This window comes from Ochotona curzoniae, unplaced genomic scaffold (genome assembly GCF_017591425.1).
Source record: "Ochotona curzoniae isolate NIBS_2020 unplaced genomic scaffold, NIBS_Ocur_1.0 contig_517, whole genome shotgun sequence".
In the NCBI taxonomy this organism is placed as follows: Eukaryota; Metazoa; Chordata; class Mammalia; order Lagomorpha; family Ochotonidae; genus Ochotona; species Ochotona curzoniae.
Window position 1 is genome coordinate 1,676,147 of NW_024466454.1, and position 19,523 is coordinate 1,695,669.

Sequence of the window (19,523 nt, forward strand, 5' to 3'; positions counted from 1 at the left end):
CTCAAGAGATCAGAGATAAGAAAAGTAAATAGATAAGAGTCCCTTAAGCATCCTTAAAAGTGCAACAACTGTTCATCAGATTCCTAAAATTGCTGATGTAGAATAACTCAATGGATACAGAAGGCCAAAAGAGGAGACTGCACTTAGCAATTACTCTGTACAATGTCCCATCCCTTTGCAAGTCCTCTGGGAACCCTTGTTGACTCAAAGTATACTCATCCCACACAAGTAGAAAACCCATCACTGGTTTCCATGCCTGTCTACATATATTGAACCTATTTCTTTTTCTTGATCTTCACAATGCTAGCTATTTTCTTGCACTTAAGATTTTAAGAAACATAAATTTACTGTATGGAAGGAAGATTAATGGGAAAATTTTCATTATTTTTGAAAGTGATGGAAAGGGAAGATGAGGGGGAGGGAGGAATCTCTATACCTACAAAACTATACCATGGAAAGCAGTAATAGTAAAAAAGAAAAAGGAAAGTGTGTGTGTGTGTGTGTGTGTGTGTGTGAATATATATATATATATGTAATATATTCCTTAACAATAACAGCAATGAAAGCACCAAACAGTGACATAAAAGTGGAAGGTAGAATGAAAGATGAGACTAGCTCTCTTCAATGTGCAGAAGTAAGACAGTATTCCTTTGGGCTATGAAGAATAGCAGCCAAATCCCTACCAATGCCTCCTCACAAGAGGGGTGGTTAGCCACATGGCAGTCCGTGTGACCTCCACAATAGGTACGACAAACACAAAGGTGACTAAGAATAGATGATCAGGCCAGAATGTTTTCCTAAGCCCTGGAGAAAGCAAATCTCTGAGCTGAGGAAGGCTCTGAGGTCACATTCAAGCAATCACTTCTTGCTAATGCTACAAATATTCACCAGCAGCAGAGGAAGTTAATAAAAGAACCCTGTATAGTCTGACTTGGTGCCCAAGGAGTAGGCCTGTACTTTGAACATCTTAGCCACTTGGAGATCACAGAGTGACAATCAGGCATCTTCTATGTCAAGTGACCAATCTAACTTTCTCCTCCCAATCGCTCTCCAAACTTCAGACTTAGAAATCAATTTATTCTCTGTTTATATCATGCCACATTCCAGTTCTTTCACCTTTCCCAAGTCTGGTGGCTCTGGTGTGCTGGGGAACTTCAGCCTCTTATCATGCTTTTCCAAGATTAAGTTTCAACGCAAGGAACTGGCAATCAACCAGGATCCAACCCTGACCAAGCCTTAATGTACAGGCAGTGGAAAGCCTTGGGAACAGAAACCAAGCTACCAGCTTGGTTCTTCTTTCATGAAGCTGCCTGTTAGACACTATCTATCTATCTTTCTATCTATCTATCTATCTATCTATCTATCTATACATACACACATATGTATTTGTGCATACATATATGTATGTATACATGTGTGTATGTATGTATATACTCATACATACATACATATCAAAGGCTTAATCTATGCCAGTCACTGGGCCACAAGTTTGTATAATTGAGTTAATAATATCACAGTGTATGCAGAGTTGTAGAGATAAAAATAAACATCTGGACTTAAAAATGGGTCAGGGGAGAGAACAGCAAGCGACAGAGTGCAAAGAAGGCTCGGTACAGTTGGGTAATACACAAATCCTGGAAGATATCATGTAGCAGTGGCAGCTGGATAAGACTGGACAGAATCTACCAGTGGGTACCAGGCACACTGTGTCGTGGCAGTGTATCAGGCAGAGGTGTAGTGTTTCCCTTCAGGGATTCAGGGAGCTCATCATTGCACTTTTAGTAATTTCACAAGACAATTATTAAGCAGAGGCTTATTAAAAATGTAGTAATATGCAATCACTACACAAAACACTAAGGTCATTTCTCCGAAAATTAAGCATATGATCTAGCAATTCCACCTTTGGGTATAGCCCTAAAATAACTGGCAGCATGGGCTGTGACAGGAATTCGAATGCAAACATCGAGAGCCACACTACTGATAATGGATGACAGGGAGAAGCAGCCCAAATGTCCACCCAAGAATGAATGGATACAGGAAAAATGATATATAAATTAGAATATTACTCTGCCTTAAAAAGAAGGAAATTCTGCAATCTGAGGCAACAAGAATGAACCTTGACAACATCATATTGATCAAAATAAGCCAGACTGGAGAATATAAACAAGGTGTGATTCCATTTGGAGGAAGAAGCTAGAGTAGTTGAATTCATAGAGGAGATACAACAGTGTCGCTGAGGGTTGTAGGAAAGCAGAATGGAAATTAGTGTTCAATAGACACACAGTTTTGGTGAACGAAGCTGAAAAATTCTACAGATTCATGATAGTCAAAGTTAAACAATTGGAATATACTTAATGCTAGTGAATCCTTAAGAACAATTAAAACATTAAATGCTGTAAATTTATATCCAAATAGTTTATATTTTTAAAGATTTATTTTTACTATTTTTTGATTGGAAAGGCGGATATACAGAGAGGAGAGACAGAGAGGAAGATCTTCCGTCCGATGATTCACTCCCCAAGTGAGCGCAACGGGCCGGTACTATGCCAATCCAAAGCCAGGAGCCTCTTCCGGGTCTCCCATGTGGGTGCAGGGTCCCAAAGCTTTGGGCTGTCCTCGACTGCTCTCCCGGGCCACAGGCAGGGAGCTGGAAGGGAAGCGGGGCTGCCGGGATTAGAACCGGCGCCCATATGGGATCCTGGGCGTGCAAGGCGAGGACCTTTAACCACTTGCGCCACCGCGCCGGGCCCCAAATAGTTTATATTTTTAAAATGCTCCAAAGTCAACTATTTGGAATGATCTTACCATCTTTTTCTACCACCTATGCTGTTACTGTTATTTCTGTCTACTGCATCTGATGGTGGACATCTTGTAATAGTGCAGCACCATCCATTTCTTCCCCACTTTGATCAGCAACCTCATGTTTGCAGCCATGGTGAGGATGTTTGCCTCATGGATATTCACAAATGCTACAAATCAGAGTGTTTTGCTTTTGTTTCTGTTTTCCTCTGAGAGCTCGTTGGTGGATGTTTAGCAACACGCTACAGAGGGACTCAATTCACAAAGCCCAGGGTTTATAAATGTTGTATAAACTACAAACATTCAGCTCTAAAGTATAGAGTGCAACTTCAGATATGGGAGAAATAAGCAGGGCCATGTCTTAAATGGCTGAAAATTGCAAGCTAACATATTTTGATGATATTGTGGAGAGCTAAAAAAAAATCCTTTGTCACCACACAAAGGATTAATCCTATATACATGGCATATCCCACAGATTGAGATTTAAAAAAAAAAACTTCAAAAATTGGAGGGTAAGTAGAGCCTTTCAATGATTCTGACTACCAATGAGAGGAGGCTGTGATGACTTCTCCTATGTTGGGGGCTCAGATGCACTGGCAGGCTGATTAGCAGCTATTCTGAAGGACTGGCAAACATACCTCACCTTTTTCTTTCTCTTAAGTAAAAATTTCCCTTATTGGGCATTCTGGTATTTCAATAGCTTCAAAAGCATACTACATTATCACTAATAAAAAATAACCAGCTTTGAAATACCAACACACAACTAAATACAACTGTGCGCTGACATCCCAAATTTGAGAATCTCTGTTATAGAAGTCCCTGTGAGACTCTAAATATAGATAATGAAGTCACAATTATTTTATTTTCACAACAGTAAGAATACTCAACATGAGCTATACCCTTTTAATTTTTTTTTCATTTGTATAATATAGCGTTGCTATCTAAGGCACCAGACTGTACAACAGATCTCTAAAATGCATTCACCTGTATAACCAAATTTTTTTAGAGATTTGTTTCATCATTTTTATTGTAAAGTCAGACATACAGAGAGGAGGAGAGACAGAGAGGAAGATATTCCATCCATTAATTCATTTCCCAAGTAGCCGCACCTGCAGGAGCTGAGCCAACCCGAAGGCAGGAGCCTCTTCGGGGCCTCCCGAGCAGGTGCATAATCTCAAGGTTTTCGGGCCTCCTTGACTGCTTTCCCATGCCACAAGCAGGGAGCTGGATGGGAAACAGGACCAATGGGACATGAACCACCACCCACGTAGGATCCCAGCACATGTAAGGCAAGGACCCCAGCCGCTAGGCTACCATGCAGGCCCATAACCAAAATGTTTTACGTGCTAGTTAGCAAAAAACTTACAGCAGCTTGTTGGCTGCTGGTGGGTGCCAGGTCATGTCCGTCTTCATGCTCAGAGCCCCCTTTCCAGCCACCGAGAACACGCAGTGAGCTGTCTGCAGGCAGCCAGTGCAGCATTTGGTGCCAGGCTCTGCCTGCTGGACACCTGGCGGTGAGCTCTAAGGTTTTGGGCTTTGAATTGCTGCTTAGGTAGCTCCATGTTGAGCCCACTGTGCTTCTGTGTTTTAAATCAATCCTGAAGATTCCCAACAACAGAGTAACTTTTCTTTTGAAGGTAAACAAGGGTACTGAGACCTGGTAGGTTGGAGGAGAGGGACCAGATGATCTTTATGGATATGACTGATATACCAACCTTGTTTGAGTCCTGTGTAGAACTCGTTATCACTGAACAATGCTGACCACTGAACACCAGTCCATGCAAAAGCTAAGACTCGGGGTTTGTCTAGCAGGACCATATCCTATTACCTGACATAACCATGGATCAGGAGACAGGTCACATTAGGCAGGGCCATGACATAAACTAGCACATGAGAGAACTATTTCTGGGGGTAGACTCTGTGGGGGATATGTGGGCCAAACCCTGTGGAAATACTAGACCCATGGGTTTGCTCAAGAGTTGGGATGGTGATGGACTAAGGTAGGTGTGACCAAGGAGTCTGCTATCACTCATGGGTAAAGGAACTGACAATAGTCTGGACTGGTCAAGGCAGCAGCACTCTAATGTGCATCCTGAATAGGGTGTGGGATGGGCTGGGCTGCAACGTTCACCAGCTCATACGAGGCCAAATGGAAGGCCAAACTATGCTAGACACTGGCCTAAAACCCACTGGCATGTATGAGAACTGGGTCTGGGAGTGGGTCAAGTGGTGGAACTTGGGAAACTCCCCTAGTGGGTCATAGCTCTCGCTGGTGAACACATGGTCTAGACCTAGGGGTTGGACAAGTTGGGCAAAGTAGCTCCAATGGCTGGCTAATGTGTGGGTTGGTAATGGAATGAGGTGGACTGGGCAAGACTGAACAAATCTTAGCTCACAAGCAAAATTAGAAATCAGGATGGAGCGCAGGTCATGCCAAGTTAGGCTCTCACACATGCTGGTCTGCATGAGCCAGGAACGCTAAGCCACAGCATCTAAGGCAGGGGCCGGAACAGATGAGGTGAATTGAGTAGGGCTGGCTCATGGACCCCCTGGTATGTGCAAAATCTGGCATTGGGAGAGGTTCTGATGGAGGAGCCCTGGCAACTCCTCTGGCAGGACACAGTCCCTGCAGGTAAGCACAAGAAGCATGATAGGAAACAGCCAGGAACAGGCCATGGAAAGTTACCCACTAGCATACATTTGGTATGGTTCAGGGACAGACAGACCAGGCTGAACCAGTCCACATCACCCAATGGCAAGTCTGAGCACCAGAACAGAGTGGGTCAAGCCAGGTTCGGTTGCAACAAAAACCAGTGCACATTACAGAACGCCAAGGTGAAGTGACCTGTACCTGATGTGGCTGCAGCACCCAACAGCACACATGAGAACCAGGGAGGGAGGGGGCGGACCTGGCAGGGGGAATGTGGAGGGCTCCCCTGCTGGACAGCCACTCCCACTGGGGAATGTGGGATGGGAGGGGGCAGACCAAGCCAGGCAGGGCTACAACACCCATGGGCCTCATGTGAACTAGATCAGGGAAAAGCCAGGCTGGGTTGGCACTGGGGGCTAATTTTATCAAGTTGAATCCCAGAATCACCTGGAAAGTGCATAATATGGGAGTAAGAGTGGCCTAGAAGGGAAACAGTGGGCTCCTCCTTCTTGGGTTACAACTCCCACTAGAGAGTATGAAAACCAGGACAGGGGCAGGGGTGGCTAGACAGAAAGGCACCCAACAGCATGTGTGTAGGCTAGATAGTGGAGCTGGTTAGGTAGAACTAGGCTTCAATGCCGATTGACATGTATGAGAGCTGAATGGGATGTGGGACAGACTGGACTAGTCTGCTGCACATACTGGCAAGCATGGGAACCATGCCAGAGGGCGGATCTGGTGGGGATCTGGTAGGGGTTATTGTAGGTTGCGCCAACTAGGCTGCAGCTCCTCACTGGTTTATGTGAGGGCTAAGTGTATGCTGGGCAGAATCAGGCTGGACTCTAACACCCATTGGTTCCATTGGAAGACCGGGCTGGAAACAGAACCAACCCAGCAATTGCAGCCACCAGCCAATTGGAGTGATGGACTATAATGGGCCCTGTACTTGCAAGTACATACAAGAATCTGGTCTGGGAACACCTCAGAGAAAGTTTCTTTGGGGATCTCCCCAATTGAACTGTCAGACTCAGAACCCCAGCATGAAAAGATAGAGGACAGAACAAATCATTCAACTACCCCAGCCATATGTTGGCAGTGAATAACAGGGCAAACGGAGACTCTAAGATGGACTATGTCAATCGGTGGATTCTTCAGCCACCTCATTATGCTTGGATTGGCGAGACTGGCTGCAATTCATAACTGTTGAACTATCAAAACCACTTGAGCAAGACCCTTGTAGCATGCCCCACATCAGAGACCTGGGATGGGTGAGAGACTGGGTAGGGCTTCTCCCTTAACTCCCCCTTTACACCAGATACAGAAAAAAAGAATGTGGAAATAATAGTCTTACCCACTTTCCTGTAGCCCTTGAACCTTTGTGCCCTAATTAACTATGTAAAGATTGTCAAAAATAAAGAAAAAATAGCATAAAAATGTCACCATACTAAAAAAAAGTTTTACATGCTAGTTAGCAACACTTCATTTCCCTCCCTGCAGTCTTTGACACACACCATTCTCTTTGTGTCTTCTAAAAATTTTACTTTTTTTCAGTAATTTGTGCAAGTTGAAATCATACTGCATCTTCCCCTGTGGCCAGCTTCTTTCACTTAGCATAATGTTACCAAACTTTATCCACTTTGGCACATTGCAGTATTTCCTTCTTTTTAAAAAGCTTTGTAATATTCCATTGTATGTGGCTATTATCTAAATGTGGGTGTCCCACTGCAATACCTTTGTTGAAGCCCAATTCCTTGCAGTAGTCAGCTGTTCATGACTATGACTAAAATAACCTACAGGAGATGTTCAGGAACAAATGTTGAATTCACTTCACTTTTGACGTTCCATCTAAGAGTGAGTGGACTCAGTGCTCACACATCTGGTGAGAGTGGTAGATAACAGGAGATAGAGAAGGATCCCCATGCTGAGCCAGGAAGTAGAATTGATCTTGGCTTATACACACAAACTTCTTATGAGAGCTGCCTTTTCAGGACAAGACCCAAATGACCTAAAGATCTCCTACTAGGTTCACCTCCAAGACATAACAAATTATACCATATTTAAACTCCAATTAGGTATACCATAATTAAGCTCCTACTCTTCATCCATCGATCAATAACATGAATACATTAATCATTAACATGAAGCTTTAGGGCTCAAATATCTGCACAGTTTTGGGAGCCAATTCATGTTTAAACGATAGCCTCACCCCACGCCACCTCAGCCATTGTAATACTGTTAACATACGGGATTTTAAGAGGCAATGCTCTACTTCATTCAATCATAGGTGTTCTGCCTTTATGAAAAGAATCAGTGTCCTTATAAAAGAGGGTGAAGGGAGCTGCCTTGCTTTTGCCATGCGAGTACACAGAAGGTCCTGCTTCAACCATGTGAGAATATAGCAGTAAGCACCATCTTTGAAGCCAGGCGAGCACTCACCAGGGAAAGGGGAAAGGAAATTTAGTAGGTAAGTCATGGTTCTGTGAAAGAAAAAAGTTCTGATCTTGCATTGCAAAGTGGGATGAATACAGATTATGATACTTCAATATATGTATTTCATACAATTAACTAGGTTTTTAACATCTTTACCATGAAAATTATGTTTGAGGAATTGAATATGACTGGACACTATGAAATATAGTACATGATGGAAGCATTACCTTGTTCCCCTTAAATGTGTACAATTTAGATGGTGTCATGGCTTAAGGCTCCATTTGCAATGCTTGCATCCCTTATTGGAGTGCCAATTTGAATGGTTTCTCTGCTTCTGATTCAGTTTCCTATTAAAGTTCCTGGGAAGGTAAAAGAGGATGATATGAAACTAGCGGTCCTGCTTTCCAGCCAGCAGACCAAAATGGAATTTCTGGTTCCATACTTCTAGAATAGCTGTTTTTCAAATCAATAAATATTTTTAGGGCCTGGTATGGTAGTCTAGTGGTTAAAGTCCTCACCTTGAACATACTATGATCCCATATGGGCACCAGTTCTAATCTCAGGGTCCTGCTTCCCATCCAGCTCCCTGCTGGTGGCCTGGAAAAACAATCAAGGATGGCCCAAAGCCTTGAGATGATGCACCTGCATGGGAGGTCCCGAGGAGGCTCCTGACTTTGATTCGACTCAGCTCCAACACTCTGTTAACTTGTAGGTGTGTCGCAATGGGTAAAGGCAGTAAACTTTAACTATCAATAAAGTTGCATCAATAAAGTTGCATCATAAGCAAGTGATAGAAGATTTTTGAGATATTTGGAAGAAACGGTTGGTAGGATCTGGTAACCAGTGGGTGCAGGAGGAAGAGGATGATCCAGCAATTGGCTTAAAGATTGCCTTAGAAGGAATGACAGGCATGAAACTGGGAAACAGAGCAAACAGGTCATAATTGCCAAAGGGCTTCAGTCATCCCTCTTTCCAACAAGGCTGTCCTGATCACAGCAAAAAAAAAAAGCTCACAGAAAGACTCGAAACAAAATACTTTATTGCTTAAGACTATCAGCGATTGTTGGAAATCTAGTAAAATGTTATTTGGTAGTTCTTTTTTCTGCAGCCTCAAACTGTTAAATATATCTTGATACTAGAATGCTGTACCTGCAATGTCAGGATACACTGAAACAGAAGAATGATGGACTTCTCATGACTGTTGTTGGGGGACTCAATGATTGTTACAAATTTGGGGAAAACAGTACGAGGGTGGAAGGGGAAATCTCTGAGACTAAGGAACTATATCATGAAAAATAAAACATTTGAAAAAGTAAATAAGAATAAAAATTAAAATTAAAAAATAAGTAAGAAAAAAAGAAAAAGAGCCAACTAAGGACCAGAGAAGAAAAGAAAAACAAAGGTGCAACGGAAAACATAGCTACCTATCTTTTGAAGACATTTTTGAAGAAAGTGGTTAAGGTCTTTGACATCAGTGGGTTTCCTAGAACTGAACCTCAGACCCAGGCCTGGTCAGACATCAATTCCCTTTCCTTCCACTCCACACTTTACTCCCCAGCTCTAGCCACAGCCACCACGAATAGAGCTTTTATAACTAAACTTACTATGAAAAAGAAAGAGGTTTTCTCTGTGAGCACCAGGAACACTGGAGAAAGAGCTAAAGCCTCCCCAGGCAGTTGCATTTCTCAATGTGGCACTTAGTTAACTCAAATAAGGAGACAAAGCAAGGCCAAGGGTGGCACACTAATTCTCAACCCTCATGGAAACACCAAGTCCACATTCGTTAATACATTTTTCAGTCCTGTGGGGGCTTACATTACATATTGCATTACATTACATTACATATTGCAAGCAGTATGTTAGCAGATGAGCAGTGTTGCCGACAACAGAGGAGAAGACAGACAAGATGGCATAGGGTAGTCTTCCCTAGTGGTGAGTTTACCTTTATATGTCATGTGAGACTACACAGGGGTCGGGCAGCAGAGGAGGACATAAGATCAAACACAAGTGTGCCCAGCACCTAGACCTGTTAGGTCCAGACAATTGTACTCTAATGCATTACTTCATTGAGTCCTCACAAATACACCATAATAAGGACGAGTTTAGAAGTTTGGGTGACAACTATAATGAGGTATTATAAATACTAGCAAATTTTTAGACACAAAGGATGATAAGCCCATTTTTGCCTAGAATAGGAAAGTAAACACCCTTAACTTGCTATAGCGTGTAGTTGCAATCCAGGTTCTTTTGTTTACCTATTGATTGAGATTTTTGTTTTTATTTCTTTCCAATCCCATAGCTTAGATTTTTAAAATAATTTATAATTAATATCTTACTTGATTATAATGCCATTGGACAAGTTAACCAGCATAATTTCTATTGTCTTTGATTTCCCAATAAATACCTAATTATTAACTTACTATGGCCTAACTTTTGCACAATATAGTGGGGTTATTGTGGAACAGCAGATAGCCATAGCCTTTTCCAAATTCTGTGAATAGTACTTAATCATATGCTTGTCAAAGGTTCGTAAATACTTATAAAATGCAAAGTTGTCCATCTGTTATTTTAGACAGCTGAATATATCCAGTATATGTACATTCAATTGGATTATACTATTTATACCTTTTATATCTTCTATTATATCTTGTCTCTTTAATTGGAAAAGACTTAAGTTTACATTCATTATTCCAAATATTCTGAAGGTATTTTTTTCAGTTTCAATCTTAGAAATATTTAAGCTTTTATTATTTGGTAACAAAATGTAACCCCCATCAGCATATAGTAATCAACACTTATCATTGTAATGTATTTTGAGTAGAATTATATTAACTATTAGTAAAAATGACACAATTGGTTTCCTTTGATTTATACTTGACATTTAATCTATCTCTTTTTCTCCCATTCTTTTATTTTATCAGATATATATCTTCTAATTTTTTTAAATTTTCGAAACTAATTTCTTTGTATTATTTTATTCAGTTGGATAGCAACAGTCTATGAAGTTGAAAAACAGTTTGAGAATCATTTCTTGCATTGTTTCCTTTTACAGTTAGGAACAAACTCATTTCTATTTGATGTTATGGCTAGTTTTACATCGCTAACATCATAACACTTATTGCCTTTATATTTTCGTTTTTTTAAATTTTGCTAAAGGATGCTCTTTTTGACTCGGGAATAATATTTACAAAGGAAAACCATATACATTTTCTCAAATATGAAAGTGTTTCATTTTAAAGTTAAAGCAAGATACTGACTCCAGTCATGGAAGTTTTCATCACTTTCTTCTGTGGATCTGCTTCATTCATTTGCGTCTCCTGGCAAACCATGCTCCCATCATCACACAGCTTCTCTGATCCTCTAAGTTCAGGACATTTGAAGCTCAGGCACTTAATATAGCAGAAGTGCTGAACTGGGTCTTCATGTTTTATGGTTAATCTCAAGACTGAAGCACAGGAGTGATGCAGGCTGACCTCTGGCCTGAATCCCTCATATTCAGCCTTTGTCCCAGTGTATGGGCGAGTCTGAGAATCTGGGCAGGAAACCGAAGCTACGATTGTATGTCTAGTAATGCCTCATTTTTTTTTCTAATTGATTTGATATATGCTTCATTCTCTTCAAAATCATCTTCAGGTTCGATTTATTTAAAACTTTGATTGGCATTGCAAATGAAACAGTGCATTTGATTCCTTCCAACATTAGATGAGGAATGTCCCACCTATATGCTTTCCCACTATGACTCTGGATTTCAAAACCTGTTCAGCATTGCATTAGTATCTGGTTATAAATTATCTTAACCTGTATCTTTTGACTGGAGTAATTTAGTTCATTTATATTCAAGGTTAATATTTATGGGTAAGAACTGACTCCTGTCATTTTGTTGATTTCTTACTGAAAGATTTTATATATTCTCCTTCTCTTTTGCTCTCGCATTATTTATCTTTGCGTTTTGGCAGTTTACTGTCATGGTGAAGTTTGATTCTCTTTCTTTTATCTGCTCTGCTAGTGGATCTTGTAATGTTGTGTGTTTCTGTGATTATTGCGACCATTTTACTTCTGTTATAGCACTCCCTCGGGAATCTACATTATTTTGCAAAATACACATTTATTAAGTTATACATTAACTTCCACTAAAAATTTCTGCCTTTCTCTCTATGTAACTACATGTTTCAAATAAATAAATCTTTTTTTAAAAAAAATAAGTTCTTTTTAAAAATTTCTTTTGGCCCAACTACTTCAAGTATTTCACATGTGGTGAAAACTTTAATAGGAACTTTTCATTCAATAAATGTTCTTCATGTAATGATTGCTCATGATATCATTCCAATTTTTGAGCTGTCAATGAATTTTATCACTAAAAATGTTTTAATAAGCACCGATCAACCTATGTGTTCTGCTTAACCTAAACATCTCTTTTTAGTTAATTTTCTTTGTTCACCATTATTTTTCTTATACTCTGACACTTGGAGTCTTGATTTGTCACGTCCTGATTCACATCTTGCATGAAACACTTCAAGTGATCAACAACATCGGGTTCCCTCCAGAGAGGGTCCAAGAGTTGCTCACCTGCTGAGCTCCTTCAGAACCAAGAATATCTTCTTCTTACACTTACGTTTGGAAGGTGTATTACTTCTTATGTGTTCTTCAGTCACCATCTTCCGTTTTCCTCTTACACCCTTAGATGTAATTTTTAACTCCAGAAGATGTGTCATTTTTTCCCCTTTTCTTTTTTTCAGAAGTCTCAATCTGCTTGTTTTCTTTTCTCCCTTGTCAGGTGACAGTCTTCTGTCTCTGCACCTGCTGTGTTTTGCTTAATTCTGAATTTTAAAAAGTCACAAGAATAAACCCAGCTGTTTATCTTCATTAAGTTTCCCTAGGTACCAATGATCTGCTATCGTTTAGATCCATATTTCTACACTATGAGGATTGGGAGGTGGACTCATCTTTTTAGAAGCCGCTATTCAGTTCACCATCACATGTTATTCCTTTACTTCTCCTGTACAAACCATTTAGGAGCACTTCCTGTGACATGAAGATGAACCATGAGACATGTTTATGAAAAAACCCAAATGGGAGAAAAGGACCAAGTCAAGATGAAGGAAAACAGATTGCTCCATCCTACTATTTCTTTCTTTACTTCAGATGGTTATCTTAAATATTTTGGACCTCCTGAACATAAGTGTCAATTCCTTCCCTCACTTCTTTTATTCCAATAATGTTTCTAATCTGCTCCATTCTTTATATCATGTTGTCTCTAACGTGTTGACTCTCACCTGTCCATAGCTTAAGCTTCTTTTACCGTTATTAATTTTGATATTAATCATTGCAGTAGGTGAACAGAAAGCGAGTTAGACTATGAGTGGACACCCTCTAAGCTGGATATACTCTCATTTCTAAATGCTGTTTCTAGAGACTTAAAACGAAACTTACAGCAAAAGGGGCGGAGATTGGATTCCATACACACATGAATGCTGACCGAAAATGCTGATGACAAAGCCTGGAACTAACTTGGCTAAAGTCTTATTTTAACTGGGGAAATAAAGAATGGGAAGGTTTATAGCTTAGCCAGAAGGACAGGCCCACTTCAAACATATTTCCAAGTAAGAATGGTCTCACTGAAGAGAGAACCTGAAGATCAAAGTCAGTGCAGTTAGAGCAGAATTGAGAGGCGATGAGGAACTCCTGCTTAGTTTACAACCCAGCCAGTGTCTTTCAGCTGCCGTGATTGCACCCCATACCATGTTCAGGTGAATAAAACAGAACTCAGTTTGACTCCTTTTCCCTCTCAAACCCTCACATTGTACCATGTACTTCCTCTGTTGTTTCTGTAACATAAACAATGATACAGTCCATCCCTACCATTTTGTAGTCGATTGCCACCATCCCAGTCCAAATTACCATGTTACTCCCTATTTATTTTCATGGCTCACCCAATACCTAAAAATCCCTTTTCAGATGAAAACATTTTGTGACTTCTTTGTCCAAACTCTCTGTGTTTGATTAGACCCTCTTGTATATAGCCCCACTTATCCTCACTCCATGCATCCCATTTTCTCTTTCTCCTCTCACATGGCCGCCTTCTTTTACTTTTGCCTCCAAACTTATCTGTAATGCTCCCTCTGCCAGTAATCCCATTTCCCATCTTTCTGATTTCAACTACAACTCTTCTTTGATCTTGATTTGGCTCCCTTCTCCTCTTAGTTTTCTGTGAAATACATCTCCTGATTCATCTTCACCTCACAGATTGTGTTCCTAAAGAGTTTGAACAAAATGAACAAGAGAAGTAACAGCACATGGTAGTGAATCGAAGAGTGTCCACTAAAAACATGGGTCCACATCCCAGTCCCCCAACTTACAAATGCAGTCTAATTCAGGAAAAGGCTCTTTGCAGATGTGATTAATGAGTTTGAAATGAGCTGGGGAACTCCAAGTGGGCCCTCATTCCATTGACAAAAATCTTCGCAGGATAGAAGACTAGAGAACAATACATAGTCACACAGAGGAGAAAGCAGGTGGTGAGAACAGAGGAAAATGGGCACAACAAACAGAAAAACTGCACGAGGAGAGGGCTTTCCCCTAAAGCCTCTTGAGGCAACATGACCCTGAAAACACCTCCACACTTTTGAGGAATTTTAATGTTTTTTGCTTTCAGCCATGATATTTGTCACAGCAGCTCTGGAACACCTGTTCGTTCAGGTCACAGACATGCATGGACCTGTGATACACCTGTGATAAACACACTTTTTAAATCACATGCCATGCAAGTCTAAAGACACATGGCTGGGCTCTATAGGACATCCCCTCTCTTTGCTCATTTTAAAGGTATTCTGGTCCTTCTATCTTGGCATTTACTTTGTATACTTGCACATTGTGTGTGTGTGTGCATATTCCATTCCCAATGATATCTTTTTTTTTGTTTACATTTTAGAGTCTTCCACAATATATTTTTGGAAGTATAGGAATTCATCTATCCACCTTCTGTTCCCTCCTCTCCTCTGTCCCTTCCTGCCATTTTGCCTCTATGTTTTTCCTCTCCAAGCCAGCATTCCAGTCCACTGGTTAGAATCATGCTTTTTCAGGTCAACTTTCTCCCTAGTTCAACCCCTGTTTTCTTTCCCATCTCTACCATCCTCACACTTCATCAGTTTCCTTGAAATTAAAGCACACAGCCAATGTGCCCTGTCTCAAGTGAAGAGCCAAATTTCATTACCAATCGGAGCTCTTTAAATCAATATTTGGACATTTAATGATTTTGCTCATTTTCTTGAATATATTAGAGAAGTCTGATGGGTCTATTAGGGTCCCTGTGATTAACATCTTCGAATCAGCAAAAGGTGCCAATTTTAAAAAATTGTCTTGTTTCAGTCTCACCATAAAAATCTACATAATTTAGCAATTATTTTATCATTTTGAATATATATTAAAAAGTAGTTTTCAGTGTTTAATTAGAAGATACAGTCAACATATTTTAAAGTGGGCTACCTCCTCCATGTATTATGGCTGAAAGTAAAAAACATTTAAGAATGGCTCCAATTTGAGAACTAGCTTCACATCATATTTCTGCCCAAGGCACATGTGACCCTCAATCATCCTATGTGTCCCTCTCATTAGAAACAGATTTACCACTTATCAAATTGACTAGAATCTTCCTTAGAAACTCTAACTAGTGACACCACAATTAACAAAGAGACTGTGTCCTTAAAACTCAGTGCCTCTAAAAAATCTTAACTCTAGAGACAAATTCTATGTGTTTTATGTGCTCTATTTATCCATGGTTATGTTATCTTCCTGCAAGGATTAGGTGTTTAAAAAGTGAATTTTATTTGTTCATTTTATCTTTCTTATGCCTCCCTCTTTTACAACCCATGATGCAGTCATATCTATCAAATGCAACTGCATAACTAAGCATTAACAAAAAGGCAACTGCCATTAATAACTGTACTTTTACTCAAAGGTTGGAAAGAAGCTAGTATTGGAGTCTGCCTTTCCTGCAATTATTGACTAAGTATCAGGTGGATGTTGATAGCCAGAAAATAGCAGATAGGACTACAAAGGGAATGCCTGCACACTAGAAGATGGGCAAGGAGATGCAGGGCTAGTAAAGGGAACAGACCCCATGGTAAAATTGATGCCAAACATCAGCACAGTCGGGAGGAACGCTGCAGGGTCTGAGCAATGGCCCCTCATGGACACCTGGGTTGCCTTCGCTCATTCAAGGTCTAGGCAGAGCTCAGACACTTCATCTTGGCTTCTGGCCTTCACTGTCTGCATCCACCTTTTCCTCACTTCTAGCCTGTCACCCAAGATTTAACCACCATCCTACATGTCGTCACTTCGTCTGCACTCTCTTTGCCATTCTGGTTCTCTTCTTCTTGTATCTACACTTTGATATGCTTCAGTAGTAATTTTCTTTACCCAATTTGGAATCATTCCTGGTAAAACTTATTTGACTTCTGTTCCAGGATGTCTGGAACCTCCAACTTTTTCTCTGATCACCAACATTCACCATCCCTGAAAGTAAAGATGCTTTCAGATAACTACTGAAGTCCAGTAGAAGAACAGAGAGAACTGAGAGATACCACAGAACATCCTGGGGGAGAGGGAAGAACTATGAGGTAGGCTGGAACAGAGACCCTTCAGATGAAAACGAGGGACAACAGCACAGAGATCCTCAGCTGGGAGGCGGAAGCCTGATGCCATGACTTTCTTCCAGTGTGCATGAAGTGATATAACATTCTGTGAAAATAAATTGTGGCAAGTTAAGCTTGTACATTATAAATTATGAATCCTACAGCAATCACACAAGCTATATTTGAAAAAGTAATGGTGGACAATAAAAAAGATCAAAAGATTTAAAAGACAAAAAAAATAATGAACTGAATAGCAATTTGAATTAAAGAAAATAGTAAGATGTTTGACTTAAATACAGCAATATTTACAATTGTAGTAAATATAAGTGAACAACAACTAATTAAAAATAGAAAATGGGCAGCTACTGTGATGTTTTAGCAGGCTAATTTTATGCTTGTGGCACCAGAATCCCATAGGGGTGCCAGTTTGTGTCCTGGCTGCTCCACTTCCAATCCAGCTTCCTGCTTATGGCCTGGAAAAGAAGCAGAGGATGGCTAAGGACTTGGGCCTCTCCATGCACGTAGGAAATTCAGAAGTTCCTGGTTCCCATCTTTGGATCAGCTCAGCCCTTGCCATTGTAGCCATTTGGGGAATCAATCAACAGATGGAAGATCTCTTTTTTCTCCTCTCTCTCTGTCTAACTACAATTTTCAAGTAATAAATGAATCTCTTTTTAAAAGCACAAATGATAACATTGGATTAAAAATATCAGGAAAAAAACTCGACTATATTTACTTTAAATTTAGAGTCAAGATAAAATAATAGCATTCATCAACAGAAAGCTAGGAAGGCTTTATTAGTAACAGAGAAATTAGATTTCAAGCAAGTGAAATTCACCTAGAAAACATAAGAAGCCTAAGTCAATATCATCTACCATCTAAGTTTTAAAATGGGGGAGAAAACTGATAGGAATAAAAGGATCAAAGACAATCCAAATCCAAAATTACAGCGAGAGACTTCAGGATCTCTCACTTAGCAACAGGCAGAAGCAGGAGGCACAAAATCTGCAAGGAAATGGAAAATCTGAACAATTCCATTAACCCACCTGATCCACCTGACAGCTACTCTTACAGAGACAGCAGTCAACTCAGCAAGAGCAGAACATATACCCTTTTTGAGTGCAAGTAAACATTCATCCAGATAAAGCATATCCTGAGCCATAAAACTTATTCACAAATCTGAAAGAATTAAAATATCAAACCAAAACAATTTAAATTAAAAATAAGTAACAGCATGCTCAGGAAAGAGGAAATCAAGCAACCGATTCCTAGACAGCATATGAACCAAAGAAAAAATCCCAAAATAATTAGAAAACATTTTGAGTTGGATGAAAATACATAAAAGTTTTTTTTTTTTTCTGTAGTTCAAATGACAGTAAGACATCTTAAGAACAAACTTAAGGGGCCCAGCGCGGTGGAGCAAGTGGTTAAGGTCCTTGCACACCCGGGATCCCATATGGGTGCCGGTTCTATCCCGGCAGCCCCGCTTCCCTTCCAGCTCCCTGCCTGTGGCCTGGGAAAGCAGTTGAGGATGGCCCAGGGCTTTGGGACCCTGCACCCGCGTGGGAGACCCGGAAGAGGCTCCTGGCTTCGGATCGGCATAGTATCGGCCTGTTGCGCTCACTTGGGGAGTGAATCATCGGACGGAAGATCTTCCTCTCTGTCTCTCCTCTCTGTATATCCGCCTTTCCAATAAAAAAATAATAAAAATAAATCTTAAAAAAAAAAGAACAAACTTAAGATTTTTTTTGGTAAAGATTTGTCCATTGATCTGAAAGGTAGTTACACAGAAAGAGGGGCAGGGAAGAGATAAAACAAAAATGAGGGAGCAAGAGTGAAAGAAAATCTTCCCTTTGCTCACACATTCCCAGGTGGCTGTACTGATTGGGCTGGGCTGGGCACAGTCAGAATCTAGGAGCTTCCTCCAGGTCTTCATGTGGGTATAGGGGTCCAAACATTTGATAAATCTTTTGCTGTTTTCCCAGGTACATTGAGAGGGAGCTAGATCTGAAGTGGATCAGCCAGAAACTGAATAGGCAAGAAAAGGGGATACAGTTGTTTTAGGCAGGAACACAGCCCATTCTACCACAACACAGGACCTAAACTTAACGTTTTTCTAAATGGCTAAAAAAAGGAACAGAACTGAAAGAAAAAGGAGGGAGAGAAAAGGAAGGAAAAAGAAGTAAAACTAAAGTGATCTTTCATACTCATGAGCAGAAAAATATAAATTACTTTTTATCTTAATCTTTATAGGACATAGCTCTTCATCAGAGGGCATTAAAAGCATATCATATTCATAAATCAAGAAAATGCTTTCATTTTAATAGCTGCTCAGTTCACAGTAGATGAATCTACAACCAACCCAGATGACCATCAACTAATGATTAGATAAAGAAAATCTGATACTTAAACATGATGGAATATCTGTTGACCATATGAAAAATAAAATCCTATTTTTTGCAACAAAATGAATGAAACTGAAGACCAGAGGCTTAGAAAAATAAGCTAGATCCCAAATGACAAGTGTAACATTTTCTTTGATTTGTAGTAACTAATACATAGGATATTCTTAAATTATTTTATATGAGTGAAATCGAAAAAATGAGTAACTAAAAACAATTAAGACATATTTATCCCTTAAATAGAACAGCTAGTACTTAGGAGGTTGCTGATTGGGATTCTTTAATAGACTAAGCAATGAAAAATTTTAAAATGCCAAAAAAGAAAATTCTTACATCAATAATCAAGTTTCCATTTCCAAATGATTGTGAAATAAGAATAACCAAAAGCATACAAAAGAAAGTATATAATAAATATGAGTAGAAATTACCAATATTGAAAACAGAAAAATCCATAGAGAATGTCAGTAAAACCAAAGTTTGCTCACAAAGTCTTGGCCAACTAATCAAAGAAATTAAAAGAGTAATACAGAAGGTAAAAATGACCAGTGCTAAGGAAGAAAAAATAAAACTACATATACAATTATATATATATGTATATAATTATGTAGAAAC